At 43.1% G+C, this 19,638-nt stretch overlaps 1 protein-coding gene and 1 pseudogene across 5 annotated transcripts in view; both read right to left on the minus strand.

Moving 5' to 3' along the window:
- The window catches only part of TCN2 (transcobalamin 2), a 46,088-nt gene that overhangs the window by 24,819 nt on the left and 1,631 nt on the right, over positions 1 to 19,638 (minus strand). The gene's annotated exons all lie outside the window — the stretch shown is intronic.
- LOC114225223 (large ribosomal subunit protein eL30 pseudogene) lies at positions 11,256 to 11,702 on the minus strand (annotated as a pseudogene).

A 19,638-nucleotide genomic window follows, 5' to 3' on the forward strand; every position in this document is an offset into this window, starting at 1 on the left:
AATTGTCTGTGGGTCTAGGTACAAGGAACTAGGTGCAATGCTACTCTGGTTGTTAATCTGGTTGTGGGTATCAAGCAAAAATTCTTTCCTCTGACCCAGAAACCTCATGTTTCTGCAGTGTTTATATTTAAAAATTATATATCTGTGCGAGTGGGTTAAGACCTTGGACTCTTCACAGTTCTTAACAGAAGATGCTATGAAATTCATTGACACAAAGTTCAAAAACAGGCAAAACTACTGTATGATTTGGGAAGTGAAATTAGTGATTCTCATTGAGGAATATAAACTGAAAGGGAGCACAGTTGGGAGGGCCTCGGGGGTGTTGGTCATGTTCTGTTTCCTTATCTGGGTGCTGGTTCTGAGTATGCTTGCTTTGTAAATCATCATCAAGCTATGAATCTATGACTTGCTATGTTAGTCCACGTTCTCCAAGAGTAGATGCCAAGATGACATTAGGGGTGCACAGGATTGGGGAGAATTCTGTGAGTATAAAAAGGGAGGGAAGCAGAGGAGGCCAAGGGCCTCCTGTGGTGCAGGTCTGAATCCAACCCTGCAGAGCCCAGAGTTACAGGGATGGGAAGCACAATATCCCCCCAATGGATCACTGGGTGGAAGTGGGATGGCTTCCCATACATTGTTGCAGAGTATTTCCTTCAACCTGGTGCCTTTAGAAGGCCAGTAATTCTGTGAGGCTGGCTGCCTCTGGATGGTGCAATAGGTGTTACAACACTGGATCCCATGGCCATGGGCCTACTCCTACAAATCCTTACATGAGAAATGGGTCCTCTGGTTGAATGCAATGACATGTAGGATCCCATGCCTGTATCAGGCATTCCACAGGCTGCTGGATAGTGGTGTTGGCTGAGACTCTCCAGGCAGAAAAGGCAAACCCCTACCCGGATTAGATATCTATCCCTATGAGGACAAACCAGTGACCTTCCCAGAACAGAAAATGTGCCTTGTAGCTGAACTGCCATTGAGTGGCCAGTTGCCCTCCTCAAGGAACAGTGGTGTATTGGGGAAACAGTGTTTTCTCTATTACTTTCATCCTGTGTCCATCAACATACCTCTACCCCAAGCCTCATCTCTATATTCTAATCCTTTCCTTTCCAGACCCTTGACCAGACACTCAAACCATTGACTACCGCCCAGGAATCTATATGTATTCTTACCTTCGGCCACTTTACTTGCCATTACTAGCTGATGACTAGTTACAGCCCCACCCATTGGAAAGAGTTTCCACCTCCACTGTCTTTCAAGACCAACCCTGAAAGTAGCTATAATGTAGATTTGGTCTATTTTTGCCTTGTACCTGTATACTAAGCCTACCCATCCATAAATCAAACTTGAGTCTTTTCCTCCTCCTTCAGCTAGTCATTCAGGACCTCCATACAGCCTTGGGCGCAAAGTGGGGAGGGATTCTGGAGCAACTGTTGTATGCAACAGAGAGGCCTTAGGCTACCAGTTCATGTTGTTTACTTAGGCCCTCTAGTTCCATAAAGCCTTGATTATACTTCCCATGTGGGAAACAGTATGGAGGTTCCTCAAAAAATTAAAAATAGAAGGCACCTGAGTGGCTCAGTCGGTTGAGCGTCTGCCTTCGTGATCCTGGGGTCCTGGGATCGAGCCCCGCATCGGGCTCCCTGCTCAGCCTCCTCTGCCTCTGCTGCTCCCCCTGCTTGTGCTCTCTGTCAAATAAATAAAATCTTAAAAAAATAGAAATACCACATAATCTAATAATTCTATGACCAGGTATTTACCCAAAGAAACCAAAACCACTAATTTGAAAAGATACATATGCCCCTATATTCATTGCAGCATTATTTACAATAGCCAAGATATGGAACCAACCCCAGTGTCCATGGATAGATGAATGGATAAAGAAATGTGGTGTATATGTACAATGGAATATTACTCAGCCATAAAAAGAATGAAATCTTGCCATTTGCAACAACATGTATGTACCTAGAGTGTATTATGCTAAGTGAAATAAGTCAGAGAAAGACAAATACCATATGATTTCACTCATATGTAGTATCTAAAACAAAGGAACAAAACAAAACAGATTTTTTTTAAAGATTTTATTTATTTATTTGTCAGAGAGAGAGTGCGCACAAGCAGGGGGAGCGGCAGGCAGAAGGAGAAGTAGGTTCTATGCTGAGCAAGAAGCCCGATGCAGGACTCGATCCCAGGACCCTGGGAGCCAAAGGCAGGTGCTTAACTGACTGAGCCTCCCAGGCATCCCTGCAAAACAGATTCTTAAATACAGAGAACAGACTAGTGGTTGTCAGGGGGGAGGTGGGGGGGTGGGCAAAATAGGTAAAGGGGATTAAGAGATACAAACTTCTAGTTATATAATAAAAAAGTTATGGAGATGAAAAGTATAGCATAGAGAATTTTTTTTAAAAATTAGTTTTGATGTAGTTTTTGGGATGTAGGTGAGGTCTGGAGCCAATGACCAAGAAAGAATTCTTGAGATGTCTTTGGTGCAAAAAGCTGATTTTAGGGGTGGTTCAGTCGTTAAGCGTCTGCCTTTGGCTCATGATCCCAGGGTCCAGAGATCGAGGCCCACATCAGGCTCTCTGCTCAGCAGGAGGCCTGTTTCTCCCTCTCCCACTTCCCTTGCTTGTGTTCCCTCTCACAGTCTCTCTCTCTGCATCAAATAAATAAAATCTTAAAAAAAAAAAAGCTGATTTTATTAAAGCACAGGGACAGGGCCCATGGGGCAGAAAGGGCTGCTGTACCTGGTTTATGAGCGGTGACTGATTATATACTCAGGAATTGGGGAGGTATAGAAAAAGGGAGGTTTTCAAAAGAACTTTCATATGCTAAAGAGGACCGACAAGATACTGGAGGCCTTTCCATTGTCAAGTTAAGGTTGTTTTTCCCTCTAGTAAAGCATTAACATTGAGATAGTTGGGAGTTTCCTTCCGGAAGTTAGGTTATTGATAAAAATGCTTTTTCCTTGTAAATCACTAAGACATTTGTAAACTGAGGGAGACTCCTGTCTTGCAGGACTGTGATCTCTGTAAGTTAACCATTTGTTTTTCATTCCCTTAGCTTTAGGGCAACCAGGAGTGCCTGAGAAATGTCATACAGATCCCACCCAGGTGTGCGTCTGTGTGTGTGTGTGTGTGTGTGTGTGTGTGTGTGTGTGTGTGTGTGTGTGTGTGTGTTTGTGTGTCGGGTTGTGCTTTGTCCTCAGCTTGCCTTCTGCTTCCTCATCAGTTTGGCATCAGGATATACATACAGACCAATGGGACAGAACTGAGAGACCAAAAAAACAAAAACAAAAACAAAACCCTCGCATATAGGATCAGTTGATTTTTGACATGTTACCTGTCTCCTCACTTTTTTCTCCCATTCTCTTCAGCAAGGTTGTTTCATACATTTGTAAATTAAGATTGGTTTGTCACATTGGGCATTCCATCCTGGGATTCCACGGACCTCCTAAGTGATTCTTTTCTTGTGGTTGTTAATTTGCACACATTAAGATTCACTCTTTGTGCTGTGACATTCTATGGCCTAGAGGCAAAAAGCAACCTTAGCTTGACAATAGCCAGATCTCCAGGATCCTGTATGTCTTTAACATATGAAAATCCTTTTGGAAACTTCCTTTCTCTCTGCCCCTCCCAACTTAAAAGTATATAATCAATTGCTCCTCACAACCCCAATGCAGCTCTTTCTGCCCAGAGGTTCTGTGTCTGTTCCTTAATAAAACTACCTTTTCTGCACCGAAGATGTCTCAAGAATCTTAACCATTCGCTTCCAGACCCCAACATCTCACATCATTTTGGTGTCCCAAAGTGCAGCCTGAGTCTTCTCCATGGCTGGACTCCCATCCTTGGTGCAAACTGGGTGAGTACTTTCTTGTCTCTTCCTTTACTTTCATTTCAGGGGCTTTTCAAGGAGTATGGTCTTATTGGAACACTTTCATGAAGATGGCTCAGGCTGCAATCCTTCTAGCCCATGGCTACTCTACGGGGAGGAGAAAGCCTGCCTTTTGGCTGGAAGTTACTACTCTGGCCAGAATGGTAGTAAGACCCAGAAACTTGATGCCCTCTCTTTATTCCTGTCCTTATACAAAGTTGTCTGCCTTAGGCACAGGACTGCCACCTAAGGCACCAGGATGGCTGCCAATCTTAAGACTCCATTGTGAGGGGGCACCTGGGTGGCTCAGTCGTTAAGTGTCTGCCTTCGGCTCAGGTCACAATCCCAGATCCTGGGATTGAGCCCCGCATCGGGCTCCCTGCTCCGCGGGAAGCCTGCTTCTCCCTCTCCCACTCCCCCTGCTTGTGTTCCTTCTCTCGCTGTCTCTCTCTGTCAAATAAATAAATAAAATCTTAAAAAAAAAAAAGACTCCATTGTGAGGTTCCCCCTGATTGATCTAACGTGATCCCCTTCACATCCCTGGTCTAGCCGCTTCTGGCCACGGGACCTCCACTGGGAGCTGGCCGAAATCAGTACCCGATTGAACTGTTTCCTATCAGTGTCCTCTACTAACTACTTAAATTACAAAATTGGGTAATTTCCCCTTGTAAAACTTTTCTAGTGTTTTTCATGGTTAAAAATGGCAGGCTTTTCACAGCCCGGCACAGTATTTTGTTTCATTCACTGGTACCCATTTGTAGTCTGGAATGCAATATGGAAGCAGGAGGCACCCTAGCATTCCTCCTACAGAGCAGGGTGGTGATCATATCGATTTCATTTGAGGGACTCCTCCGGTTGCTTTGACACCAGGAAACTCGGACATATCCTGTGGGGGATGCCTACTCCGGCGGGTGGGGAGGGGGGAGGAGTTCTGTGGTAATGGACCTTCTCTACTTTTCTAGGAGTATAGGATCTTCAGTTTCCAAGGACTCTCCCTTGGGATGCCTCTTAACCCACTGGAAACAATTCAGATTGCACGATTAAAAAAAAAAAAAAAAAAAAGCACCGGCCTTCTGCAACACTGCATGGCCTCAGTACTCCTTAGGAGACAAGGAAAATGGCCCATTAATGGGACATTAAACTTCAATACGATGTATCAGTGAGATCTCTTCTGCAGGAAACAGGGCAAACGGACAGAGGTACCCTAGGTCTAGGCCTTAATGTCTGTAAATCAGGACCCCAACCCAAGGGCCTCCTGCAGAACGTGTTTAGCCGAATGTGTCTGGCCACTAACCAGGCTAGTAAACCCCCTCCTGATATATGGGATGATAACTGTCTAAATAGGCCTTCTCCAAATAAACCCAGGCTGCTGGAGGAAACACTAACCAAGGGGATGCTGACTCTCGCACTGTTCCCTCTAATAGACCCAGGTTACTCTTGTGGTATGCGGGAGCTCTTCCCTCATTCATTTCCTGGGTTAATGGCCATGATAACTGGAACCAATGGTCTCTGGTTAGTCTATCCCAAGAAGGGGACTTTAAGGAATATTCCCAAACAGCTGCCAAACTCCCTTTGTTTTGGGGAAGTTCTCTGTCTTCTCTGGCCCAACATGGACTGCCTGTTTCTACTTTAGTGGAAAGAAAATCTGTCTATTCATCTGTTCAAGCAGATGAGCTGTAGAACTGGGAGTCTTTTTTCCTCCAGCCTTGGCTGGTGATACCTCACCTCTTCTGCCTTTCTCCTCCCCCTCCTCCTGTTTCTGCACCACCTTGAGTGCAGCCTATATAACTAGCTCCTCCTTCCCTTGCTGTCAAGGAGCAACGAGCACCCCTTCGGCGCACATCACCCGCTTCAGTTTTCCCACCAGTGTCCCAGGTAAAAATTGACAATGGGTAACAAATTAACTTTTAAGTGGACTCAGGTGGAAGATACTCGGTATTTAAACTAATTTAAGTTTGTTGGGTTTAAGATAGACGTGTCTTTTTTTTAAGATTTTATTTATTTATTTGACAGAGAGATAGAGAGCACAAGTAGGCAGAGGGAGAGGGAGAAGCAGGCTCTCCGCTGAGCAGGGAGCTGGACATGGGGCTCGATCCCAGGACCCCAGGATCATGACCGCTTAACCGACTGAGCCACCCAGGCGCGATAGACATGTCTTTAGAGTTATCAAAATTAAATATGAAACTTTTATTCTACCTAGGTTTACTAAGGTCATAAGCTCATGATCTTGATGAGGGAGCAGAAGGCTAGCTAAGCTGACACCTTACAACCTCCCTCCAACCTCCTAGGTGGGATATGTGTGATGTTCTTCCAGGAAGATCCCAACTGTCTTCATGTTAATGCCTTTCTAAAGGGAAAAACAACCTTAACTTGACAATGGCAAGGCCTCTGATACCCTGTGGGTCTTCTTTTTTTAAAAGATTTTATTTATTCATTTGACAGAGAGAGAGGGAACACAGGCAGGGGGAGTGAGAGAGGGAGAAGCAGGCTCCCCGCTGGGCAGGGAGCCCGATGCGGGGCTCGATGCGGGGCTCGATCCCAGAACCCTGGGATCATGACCTGAGCCGAAGGCAGACGCTTAACTGACTGAGCCACCCAGGCGCCCCAATGTGAGCCTTCTTTAAAGACAGGAAAATCCTGGGACGCCTGGGTGGCTCAGTCAGTTAAGCGTCTGCCTTCGGCTCAGGTCATGATCCCAGGGTTCTGGGATCGAGCCCCGCATCGAGCCCCGCATCGGGCTCCCTGCCCAGCGGGGAGCCTGCTTCTCCCTCTGCCTGCCACTCCCCCTGCTTGCGCTCTTTCTGTCTCTCTCTCTCTCTGACAAATAAATAAATAAAATCTTAAAAAAAAAAAGACAGGAAAATCCTTTTTTGAAACCTCCCTTTTCCTTACCTCCCCCAACTCCCAAGTACATAATCCGCGCCCCTCACAACCTCGTTCAGCAGTTTTCTGCCCACGGTTCCTGTCGCCATGCTTTAATAAAATCACTCTTTGGACCAAAGACGTCTCAAGAATTCTTTCTTGGTCGTTGGCTCTGGACCTCACCCCACCTAACCTCACCTGTATTCCAAAACCACATCAATCTCTGCTGCAATTTGTCAGCAAAAAGATGACTTAAAATTTTGTCTGTCTCAAAGTTCCCATGAGTAATTGTTAAAATAGCTTTCAAAGTCTTTGGAACCTGAAACTAAGGTTTTGTTTGGATGATAAATTGGATTGAATTCATTGCGATGTGGGGAACAAAGGCAGAAGGAAATGTAGATAAAATTAAATTTCCTTATAACCTGCAGCCCATTGACAAATACTTGAGGCAGTTAGAGTATAATATTTCTGCAGGAAACTCCCAACTATCTTAATGTTAATGCTTTGCTAGAGGGAAAACAACCTTAGCTTGACCATAGACAGGCCTCCAGTATCCAGTGAGTCTTCTTTAGGATATGAAAGGCCTTTTGTAAACTTCCCTTGTCTTTAACTCTGCCAACTCTATAGTATATCATCAGTTGCTCCTCACAATCCTGGGGCAGCAGCTCTTTCTGCCCAGGGGTCCTGTCCTCATGCCTTTTTTTTTTTTTTAAAGATTTTATTTATTTATTTGACAGAGAGAGACACAGTGACAGAGGGAACACAAGCAGGGGGAGTGGGAGAGGGAGAAGCAGGCTTCCGGCGGAGCAGAGAGCCCGATGCGGGGCTCGATCCCACGACCCTGGCATCGTGACCTGAGCCGAAGGCAGACGCTTAACGACTGAGCCACCCAGGTGCCACTGTCCTCATGCTTTAATAAAACCACCTTTTTGTACCAAAGACATCTCTAGAATTCTTTCTTGGCTGTCGGCTCCAAACACCACCACTCCAAACAATTGGACAGTAAGTCTTTTCCAAATAAATAAGGTACTGAAGCATTGATAACTGAACATAAGGTTTATCTGCTTTTGACCTCTTACTGTAAAGAAACTAAAGATACTTGGGTCTGTCGGTAAACACGCTTCGTGCTTTATTACAAGATTGTAGTATGGAAAAATATGTTTTTAAAATTGTAATATGTATTCATAAATTTCAGATCTAAAAGATCTGAGAAATTTTATGAATTTCAGATCTCGATTCTGGTGTAACAGTTCACAATTGGTTACTATTTAGTTTTCACTGGAGACTATGGTTTTAAGTTAAAATTCTTCTGCTAAATGTAATTAAGACTGTTGGAGAAAAAAAGGCTTCAATCGAAATCTGAATAAGTTGTAAAGGTTTACAAAGGGACATCATTGGAAAGGAATTTTGTAAGTGGTCAGGACTAAGTTTGAAATGAATGGATTTTTAAAGTACACTGGTATAAGATTACAACCCTGCTTTTCTTTCTGTTAAAAGGACAGTTTTCAAAGAAGAAGATAACAGGAAGAAAAGGGGAGTATGTCAGAGGGGGAGACGAACCATGAGAGATGATGGACTCTGAAAAACAAACTGAGGGTTCTAGAGGGGAGGGGGGTAGGGTAGGGGGATGGGTTAGCCTGGTGATGGGTATTGAGGAGGGCACGTTCTGCATGGAGCACTGGGTGTTATGAACAAACAATGAAACATGGAACACTGCACCAAAAACTAATGATGTAATATATGGTGATTAACATAACAATAAAAAAGACAGTCTTCTTGGATGGTTGATCCGCTCTTGATAAGAAAATGTAAAGAAAGTTTTTTTTCTCTTTTGTCTGCTCAGAAAACCAAAGTTTCTATGTTTGGTTTTTATCAGGTCTTTGATTACTTAAGATAGTTAAAACTTCTCAATATTAAAGGAGCTAAGTTTTGGGGCGCCTGAGTGGCTCAGTTGGTTAAGCGACTGCCTTCAGCTCAGGTCATGATCCTGGAGTCCCAGGATCGAGTCCCACATCAGACTCCGGTTTTTCCCTCTGACCCTCTTCCCTCTCGTGCTGTCTATCTCTCATTCTCTCTCAAATAAATAAATAAAATATTAAAAAAAAAAAAAGGAGCTAAGTTTTGCTAATAACTATATAACCCTACCTATTTGCCCTTGGGAATTTCTTATTGCCACCTTGGTTAAATAAATTACTATTGAGGCATGTGCTTTTAAACTTTCTGAGGGTTTTAAACAAACTCCCTCAAGATTTAAATTGTAAATGAAGTCTTTTTGACTAATTAGGCCTTTTTATTTGGTATGTAAGTTACTCCAGAAGCACTGTTAAACAAATGATAAACCTAAGGTTATGGTGTAAATGCTGTAACTATTCTAGAGATTATATGCAATTCCTAAAATTTTTAATACATTTTGGTATAAGGCCATCACTTGATATTCTGATTATTGAAGTGTTATGTATCACAAAAATACCTGGACCTCCTTGTCAGCTACATCATAATGAATTCTCGTATCAGATCTTTAACCATGTCCATTTTTGAGTCTTTTGTCATAATAGTTATTCTTAATCTCTTATGAAACAAGTTTCATCTTCAAGGAGATTCATAAAAAGGGCTTCTGACAAATACAGGTTTTTGAGATCTTTAAAATCATAAAACTAAAATGGGTAAGAATTTCCAGAACTAACTTCTATTTTTTTATTTTTTTTAAAGATTTTATTTGAGAGAGAGAGAACGAGAGATAGAGAGCACGAGAGGGAAGAGGGTCAGAGGGAGAAGCAGACTCCCCGCTGAGCAGGGAGTCCGATGTGGGACTCCATCCCAGGACTCCAGGATCATGACCTGAGCCAAAGGTAGTCGCTTAACCAGCTGAGCCACCCAGGCGCCCTCCAGAACTAACTTTTAAAAGCTGCATTCCAACTGAACAAGAATTAGTAACATGGAACTAAACGAACTGAAGAAGATGATTATAGTTTTTGTGACTCTTGTTTGAAACATTGGGGGCTCTCTAGTGTTTGCTCTTGCAGATTAAGGAAACTTTCTCTCAGGATAACCATGACTCACAGAAATATAAAATATTCCTTTGTGAACAATTTAAAGTGTTTACCTTTTCTCTCTACCTGAACCCTCCAGAATACAGGAAACTCAGTGAATGTTCTTTTTTCCATAGCAACTACAACTGTTTGCTTAAGTACAATGAGAATCTGTTCTTGTAACAGGACACCATTGGAAACATTGGCTATTTTACCAAGGCTTTGACTGGAATGTCATATTTGAGAGACATGCATAGACTCAGATATAACCATACAGCTTTTTTTAGTTAAGATTTTATTATTTTTAGAGGAAGAGAGAGAGGGTGGGAGGTGTGGAAAGAATCTTAGGCACAGCCTGAATCAGGGCTGGATCTCACAACCCTGAGATCATGACCTGAGCCCAAACCAAGAGTCAGACCCCTAACTGACTGAGCCACCCAGGTGCCCCATAACCATACAGCTTTAAGGAACAAAGGTTGACTTTATAAAACCAATAGAGCCCCTTGGAAATGTTAGTCTGACACCTTGCTCACAGAGTTCCCAGCAGCCTCACCAGGTGAGTAAAGAATGTCACTTCCTGGCAGGCAGAGGAACCTCAGGATATTTGGGGGATCTTGAGAAGAGGAATTCCCTGGCACCTACAGGTATTGCAGGCATGTCTGATGGCAAGCACTTGGCTTGGCTTCTGGCCCAGAAAGCCTACTAAAAGTTTAACTGAGATTCCTTACAAAAGTTCCAGCAAAGCAGATTTTAAAAGATCTGTACACTACTCTTGCTGAGCTTATGTAAATAATTAGGCCAAGTTTGTTAAAATTGGACTTGTTTGATTTGGCTATCTTTGATAAAAATGAGGGTGATTATAAAGAGAAAATACATTTCAAGAACCCATCTTTGTAGATAGATTTAAACACCCGAGACTCAAGACACTGGGTTTGTAATTTGCTCCCACCATTACCTTATATTTTTCTTTTGTTTCCATAAAGGTGCCTCTTATTAATTATACAATTATTTGCTAAATAAAATAGTATATGATAGCTAACACCACCTGCTACACAATTAAAGACTTAAATGATTCTCAGAATGGCTTTAGATGTCCTAACAGCAGCACAAGGAGGTGCACATGCCATTATTAAAACAGAATGCTGTGTATACACCCCAGATTATCACAAAAATGTCCCAGGACTACCAAAAGCTATGAATACTGGGGTGCCTGGGTGGCTCAGTTCGTTAAGCATCTGCCTTCAGCCCAGGTCATAATCCCAGGCTCCTTGCTCAGCGGAGAGCCTTCTCCCTCTCCCTCTGCTGCTCCCCCTGCTTCTTCTCTCTCTTTCTCCGTCAAATAAATAAATAAAATCTTAAAAAAAAATTTATGAATACTCAAATTAAGGCTCTACAAATCCTTCCCTCTTTCAATGATTGGTTAAGTTCCTGGTTCAGGGGAGGACTGTGGTCAACTATTAAGGTCTCTTTGTTGGCCTTCAAATTCTTTTTTTTTTTTTTTTACAGTGCAAGCTGTGGCCAGTTTTATTAAAGAAAAATTATGCGTGATTTACTTTTCACCAGTCTGTTCTGGCATGCTTCGAATGATATCAGAATCAGCTGGATCAATGATAGCCAGTGTGCATACTCTGTAGTATTTCCCACATGCTGTGCCCAATTCAATATTATTGCCACTGTAGTGATGGACACCAGTTTTGGCCAACATGGCATAGTATTCTATTTCAGATTTCCTCAAGGCTGGGCAGTTGTTGGCGAGGATGACCAGTTTCGCTTTGCCATGTCTGATCATTTTCAGAGTCTGCTTGTACCCCAGCACGTACTTTCCACTTTTCATAACAAGCTGGAGCCTGGAGTTGATCGACTCCAGCGACTTTTTCGTCTTCTTTGCGGCCACCATCTTCCTGCCTTAGATGCGGGACGGCCCCAACCTAAAACCAGCCGCCAAAAATCTGGCCTTCAAATTCTTATAGCCATTTTAATTCTAACATGTTGCCTTTTTCTTTTTTTTTTTTAACCTGTCTTTTTTTTTTTCAGTGTTTTTCTGTTTCGTGCCCAGACTCCCATCACTACAATAATTTCACATTGACAGATGGTCCTTACCGCCTACAGAGATACTTCTTTGCTGTCCAAATTGGACTCAGCTGCCTCTGCCTTTTGTAACTCCCGTACACATTCCCTGACTGACCAACGTTAACCCATAGGTCGGGACATCTCTATGCCCCTATTCAGCAGGAAGAAGCTACAGAAGATGAGACCTCCTGCCTTCAAGATTTAAGGGTCAGGGCACCTGGGTGGCTCAGTTAAGTGTCCAACTCTTGGTTTTGGCTCAGGTCATGATTTCAGGGTTTTAAGATCGAGCCCCCCTTTGGGCTCTGCACTCAGCACGGAGTCTGTTGGAGATTCTTTCCCCCTCCCTCTCCCTCTGCTCCTCCTCCTGCTCGTGCACTCTCTCTAGCTCTCCAATAAATAAGTAAATAAATAAATAAATAAATAAATAAATAAATAAATAAAACCTTCAAAAAAAATTAAGGGTCAAAATTGTTCAGGGGGAAAATGATGAGATAAGAAAATGCAAGCTGAGGGCAAATGGCAAACTGACATTCCACACCCCCCCCCAAGGTAGGAGTGGTGATGTGGTTTGAAGTAGGGTTCAGGAGCCAATGGCCAAGAAAGAATTCTCAAGACGTTTTTCTGTGCAAAATGGTTGTTTTTATTATAGCATGGGGACAGGACCGATGGGCAGAAAGAGCTGTATTCTAAGTGTGAGAAGAAACTAATCATATAAGATTTTCTATCCTGTGGAGGGGAGGGTGATGTTAGGTCCAGGAAACTGAGTCTATAGTCTGGAAATTGCTTTTTTCTTGTAATTTTTAATACAGTTGCAAATTGATGGAGACTCATGTCCTGTGTGACTGTGATCTCTATCAGTTAACAATTTGTTTTTCCCTTTCCCTTGCTCTTGGGCAGCCAGGAGTGCCTGAGGAATGAATGTCACACATGGCTCAGTCTGTTAAGCAGCTGCCTTCAGCTGCCTTCGGCTCAGGTCATGATCCCAGCGTCCTGCATTGGGCTCCCTGCTCAGTGGGGAGCCTGCTTCTCCTCCCTTTGCCACTCCCCCTGCTTATGCTCTCTCTCTGTCTCTCTCTCTGCCAAACAAATAAAATCTTAAAAGAAAAAAAAAAAGAATGTCACAGATCCTACCTTAGGAGGGTAGAGATTGCAGGCTGTTAACGATTGTGGTTTGCTCGCAGCTTGCCTTTTGCTCCCTCATCAAGTGGGATATTATACTATTTCTCAGGCACTCATGACTGCCCAAGAATAAAGGAAGGAAAAAGCCAATGGTCAGTTGATAAAGATCACAGTCATGAAGGACATGAAACTCCATCAGTTTGACATGATCATAATTATTTACAAGGAAAGCCCATCTTGAGGATAGTCAGACCTCCAGAAACCCATAGACTCAACTTCCTGGAGCCCTAAGGTCATGTTCCCCTCCATAGGATACAAAACCCTATATATATATAATCAGTCACTCCTCACACTTAGAATGCAGCTCTTTCTGCCCACGCGTCCTGTCCTTGTTTAACGAAATCACCTTTTTCACACCATAAAACATCTCAAGAATTCTTTCTTGACCATTGGGCTCCACGATCCCACAACGTCCCTATGGTGCCAAGACTCCTTTACTGCCATAAGTTCAAGCCAATGGATGATCTTTTCCATTTGGGGAGGTCCACATACAAGGATCATACAATACATTGAAATTGAAGTGCCAGTTTGAGCATTCATGTCAGTTAGACACCCAGAAATTTTTGTGCTAATCTGGAATGTATACACAGCATTCTGTTTTTATGCCAGCATAAAATCTACCTTGTGCAGCAGTTAAAACATCTGATGCCATCCTAGTTTGTAAAACTGCTTTATGCATTTGTGTTACTTCAGTATTTAATAGGGAAATGCTATCTTAAGTGTCATTTAGGGCTTTGACCGTGTACTTATTAAGAGCTTCTATGTGCCAGATGACATCCTTCAGTCCTAAAGAAGGATGCTAGGTGTTCATATCAATTAAACACAGAACGTGTCCACCATTGTTTTAAATTTGCAAGGTTGGCTGGCTTGGTAATGGTTTTAATAATATGTCTGTGCATCCAGGCAAAACCCAGAGTACAGCGGCCTATCCACTTTGGGGGGAGCCATGGCCACGAGTTAGAGCTGTAAGCCATTGGGTCCCCTTAGGCCTGGGGAGCCAGCCATCTAGTTTTGGGCCTCCTTGTCCCAGGGTCCTGGGATCGAGCCCCGCATCGGGCTCCCTGCTCCGCGGGAAGCCTGCTTCTCCCTCTCCCACTCCCCCTGCTTGTGTTCCCTCTCTCGCTGTGTCTCTTTGCTGTGTCTCTTTTTTTAAAGATTTTATTTATTTGACAGAGAGAGACACAGCGAGAGAGGGAACACAAGCAGGGGGAGTGGGAGAGGGAGAAGCAGGCTTCCCGCGGAGCAGGGAGCCCGATGCGGGGCTCGATGCCGGGCTCGTTCCCAGGACCCTGAAATAACCTGAGCCGAAGGCAGATGCTTAACGACTGAGCCACCAGGCGCCCCTACACTCTGGCCTTTAAAGAATGATTTTGTCATCCCAGCCACACAGAATTGGTCAAGGTGATAGCTGAGTTATACAATTGTTGGGGAATCTATTCCAGTTTCCAGCTGTTCAAATAATCATATGCCCATGGGGTCCTGTTATTATCCCCACAGAATAACAAGAAGATTGTGTATACATGAGCTATTGTGGCAATTTCCCTGAAGTTTACTTCAAGTTGTCTAGCATAGGCAAACAACATTCAAAGACAATTAGAACTAGAATTTAACATTTGCAAGGGTGTGTTATTGAAATAATTTTTCTCTATAATTACCCTTATTTCTAGAGATAGCCAAATCAAACCTAATTCATTTGAAAAACAAGTCCAGTTTTAACAAACTTGCCCTAACTATTTACATAAGCTCAGTAAGAATAGTGATTGATCATACAGATTTTTCAAAATTTGCTTTGCTGGAACTCTTCAGAAGGAATCTAGACTGAACTTTTAGTAGCCTCTCTGGGCCAGAAGCGAAGCCAAATACTTCTCATCAGACATGCCTGCAATACCTGTAGATTTGGACAAATTCCTCTTCTCGAGGTCCCTAAAATATCCTGAGGTTCTTGCACCTGCCAGGAAGTGACATTCTTTATGCACCTGGTGAGACTGCTGGGAACTCTGTGAGCAAGGTGTCAGGCCAACCGTTCCAAGGCACTTTATGGCTCCATGTTTCATAATGTCAACCTCAGTTCCTTAAATCTGGTCATATTTGAGTCTATGCATGTCTCTCTCAAATATGGTGTTTCAGTCAAAGCCTTGGTAAAATAACCAATGTTTCCAATAGTGTCCTGTTACAAGGAGAACAGATTCTTATTGAACTTATGCAAATAACTATGATTGCCAGGAAAGAAAATACTGAGATTTTTTTAATTTCAGAGGGTTCAGGTAGAAAGTTAAATATTTCAATTTCTTCACAAATGAATATTTTGTCCCTTACATATATGAACAATTTATCTCTTACATATATATCCCTTCATATACGCAAACGAATACTTTATCCCTTACAAATAAACATATTTCTGTAAGTCATAGATATCTTCTATCTTAAGGTATCTTCCTTAATCTATAAGAGCAAACATTAGGGAACCAGCAATGTTTCAAACAAGAGTTAAAAACTATAGGGCGCCTGGGTGGCTCAGTTGGTTAAGCGACTGCCTTCGGCTCAGGTCGTGATCCTGGAGTCCCGGAATCGAGTCCCGCATCGGGCTCCCTGCTCAGCAGGGAGTCTGCTTCTCCCTCTGACCCTCCCCCCTCTCATGTGCTCTCTCTCTCTCATTCTCGCTCTCTCAAATAAACAGATAAAATCTTTAAAAAAAAAAGAGTTAAAAACTATAATCATGGGGCACCTGGGTAGCTCAGATGGTTGAGCGTCTGCCCTCAGCTCGGGTCTTGATCCCAGGGCCCTGGGATCGAGCCCCGCATCGGGCTCCTGGCTTAGCGGGGAGCCTGCTTCTGCCTCTCCCCCTGCTCATGCTCTCTCTTTCTCTCTCTCTCTGTATCTCTGTGTCTCAAATGAATAAATAAAATCTTTGAAAAAACGAAACAAACAAAACAAAACTATAATCATGTTCCTCAAGTCATTTAGTCCCATGTTACTAATTCTTCTTCAGTTTGAATGCAGCTTTTTAGTTAGTTCTGGAATTTCTTAGCCATTTCAGTTTTATGATCTTAAAGATAGCGAATAACTGTATTTGTCCTAAAAGTCCTTTTAATGAATCTCCTTGAAGATGAAACACATTTTGTAAGGGAATAAGAGCAGTAAAAATAAATGACAAAAGACTAAAAAATGGACATGGTTAAAGATCCGAGAGTTCATTATGATGTAGCTGACAAGGAAATTCAGTTATTTCTGTGACATGTAACATTTCAATAATCAGAATATTGAATGATGATCTTATACTGGAACATAACATACCAAATAAACAAGCCTAATTAGTCAGAAACTTCGATGGATGTTTGTTTAAAAACCTCAGAAAGTTTTAAAGTATATACCTAAATAGGATTACAGCTATTCAAAGACCTGATAAAGACAAAACACAGAAACTGGTTTTTCTGGGCAGATAAAAGAAAAGAGAAAACTTTGTTTACATTTTCTTATCAAGAGCAGACCAGGAGTCCAAGAAAACTTTGTCTTTTTAACAGACAAAGCAGAATTTCAATCTTACACCAGTGTACTTTTTTTTTTTAAGATTTTATTTATCTGAAAGAGAGAGAGAGCATGAGCAGGGGCAGAGGCAGAGGGAGAAGCAGACTCCCCACCTAGAAGGGAGCCCAATGCAGGGCTCAGTCCCAGGACCCTGGGGATCATGACCTGAGCAGAAGGCAGACACACTTAACCAAATGAGCCACCCGGGCGCCCCTATACCAGTGTACTTTTTAAAATCCATTCATTTCAATCTTTTTTTTTTTAAATATTTTATTTATTTATTCATGAGAGACAGAGGAGGAGAGAGAGAGAGGGAGAGAGAGAAGCAGAGGGAGAAGCAGGCTCCCAAGGAGCAGGGAGCCCGATGCGGGACTCGATCCCAGGACCCTGGGATCATGACCTGAGCCGAAGGCAGACGCTTAACCATCTGAGCCACCCAGGCGCCCATATAATAATATCTTTTTTTTTAAAGATTATTTATTTATTTGAGAGAGAGAATGAGAGATAGCATGAGAGGGAAGAGGGTCAGAGGGAGAAGCAGACTCCCCGCCGAGCAGGGAGCCCGATGTGGGACTCGATCCTGGGACTCCAGGATCATGACCTGAGCCGAAGGCAGTTGCTTAACCAATTGAGCCACCCAGGCGCCCCATTCATTTCAATCTTTGCCCTGACCACATAAAAAATTCCTTTCCATTTCCCTTCACAAACCTTCTACAACTTTACTTTGCATTCAGATTCTGTCTCAAGCCTTTTGTTGTCAAACAGCCAGTCTCATTTTAGTACTAAATCACTTTATCTTTCCTTCAATAAAAATGTATCCCATTCCTTGTACCTTTCTTACGCGTCTCCTACTTTCCTACATAGAGTTGCTTTTCTTATTTCCACCAGTCTTAATTACATTTAGCAGAATTTTAACTCTTAGAAACCTCAGTCTCCAGTGGAAACTAAGTAGTAACCAACTGTGAACTGTTATACTAGAATTCTTCAATGGCAGATTTATGAATGAACTAGTTAACACAAAGTATGTTTCCAAGAGATTCAAATATCCTTAGTTTCTCTGCAATAAGAAGGCAAAAGCGCAAACCTATGTTCAGTAATCAATGCTTTAGTATTTTATCTCATTTGGAAAAGACTTAGATGTCCAATGAATTCAGTTCCAATTTATCATCCAAGCAAAACTAAAGTTTCAGACTTTGAAAGCTATCTTAACAATTACACATGAAAACTGAGACAGAATTAACCACCATTTAAGTCATTTTTTGCTGACAAATTGTAACAGAGATAACATGAGCTTATTTGACCTTCGCTAAGCCTTGGTAGAATAGAAGTTTCATATTTAATGCTGATAACTCTACAGACATACCTACCTTAATTAAACTAACAAACTTAAATTAGTCTAAATACTGAGTTGTATCCCACCTGGGTCCACTTAAAAGTCAATCAGTTTGTTCCCCGTTGTCAATTTTTACCTGAGGCACCAGTGGGGAAATTTGAAGTGGGTGGTGTTAAGTCCAAGGAGGTGCTCTTCTCTCCTTGACCGCGAGGGTAGGAGGAGGAGCCAATGGTGCCAGAGGCACTGAGGATGGTATAGGAACTAGTTATGGGGGCACCTGGGTGGCTCAGTCAGGTTAAGTGTCTACTTTCAGCTCGGATCATGATCGCAGGGTCCTGGGATCGAGTCCCACATCGGGCTCCCTTCCCCGCAGGGAGCCTGCTTCTCCCTCTCCCTCTCCCTCTCCTCTCTCTGTCTCTTGTGAATAAATAAGTAAAATCTTAAAAAAAAAAAAAAAAAAGGAACTAGTTATGCAGGCAGCACCCAAAGTGGTGCAGAAACAGGAGGGGTTGGTAGAAGAGGCGAGAGGACTCCCAGTTCTAAAGCTTGTCAGCTCAGACAGATGAGCAGACACCATGTTTTTTTCACCAACACAGGGGAATATGTAGTCCACGTCAGAAGACGGGGAACTTCCTCAAAACAAAAGGAGTTTCAGCAGCTGCTGGGGAATATTCCTTAAAGTTCCCATCCCAAGGTAGACTAACCACAGTTGGCTCCAATTATCATAGCCATTAATCTGGGAAATGAATGAGGGAGAAGCCCCCACATCTATTAGGAGGAGGATCAGTAAGAGAGGATCAGCATCCCCTTCATTAGGGATGGCCTGTGTTTCTTCCAGCAACCTGGATTGATCAGGAGGGGGCCTATTTAGTTAATTATCATCCAATATGTCAGGTGGGAGTTTATCAGTCTGATTTGTGGCCAGATACATTCTGCAAGAGGCCCTTAGGTCCAGGTTCTGATTTTGAGCCATGAAGGCCTGGACCTAGGGACCTAGGGTACCTCTGTCTGTTTGCCCTGTTTCCTGCAGAAGAGATCTGACAAACTATACTGAGGTCATGCAGTGTTTCAGAAGATGCAGTCCTTTCCTAGATTTTGCAATCCGAATTGTTTCCAGTGGGTTAAAAGGCATTCCAAGGGAGAGTCCTTGGGAACTGAGGAAGAGTTTCTTGGTCCATTGCCAAGAAAATCCACCTCCCCCACCCCGACTCCCGGGGGCTTCCCAAGCAGGATATTGTCAGAGGTTCCAGGTGTCAAAAGTGACCCGAGGTGTCCCTTGAATGAAATCACTATGATCACCACCCTGCCCTGTAGGCGGATGCTAGTGTCCCCCTGCTTCCCCATTGCATTCTAGACTACAAATGGGTGCCGGTGTATGCACCGAGATGCCATGCCATGCCTTGCCTTGCCACGAAGAACCCGCCCTTTTTAACCCATGGAAAACACTAGAAAAGTTTTACAAGGGGAAATTACCCAATTTTGTAATTTAAGTAGTTAGTAGGGGACATTGATGGAAAACAGTTAAGGTGGAAATCCATTATGATCTAAGTGACATTCTAACGCATGTAGTCCTTACAGCTAACTTCCCTGGGAAATGTCCCGGGTTGGGTTTTTCAATTCAATTGGGTGGGTACTGGTTTTGGCTAGCTCCGAATGGAGGTCTCACGGCCAGAAGTGGCTTGACCAGAGATGGCGAGGGGACCACATTAGACTAATGAGGAGGAAACCTCACACAGGAGTCTTAAGATTGGCAGCTGACCTAGTGACTTA

The sequence above is a fragment of the Eumetopias jubatus genome, unplaced genomic scaffold (assembly GCF_037043125.1).
Source record: "Eumetopias jubatus isolate StellerSeaLion01/CBP00866 unplaced genomic scaffold, mEumJub1_p1.0 scaffold_16, whole genome shotgun sequence".
NCBI classification, from domain to species: domain Eukaryota; kingdom Metazoa; phylum Chordata; class Mammalia; order Carnivora; family Otariidae; genus Eumetopias; species Eumetopias jubatus.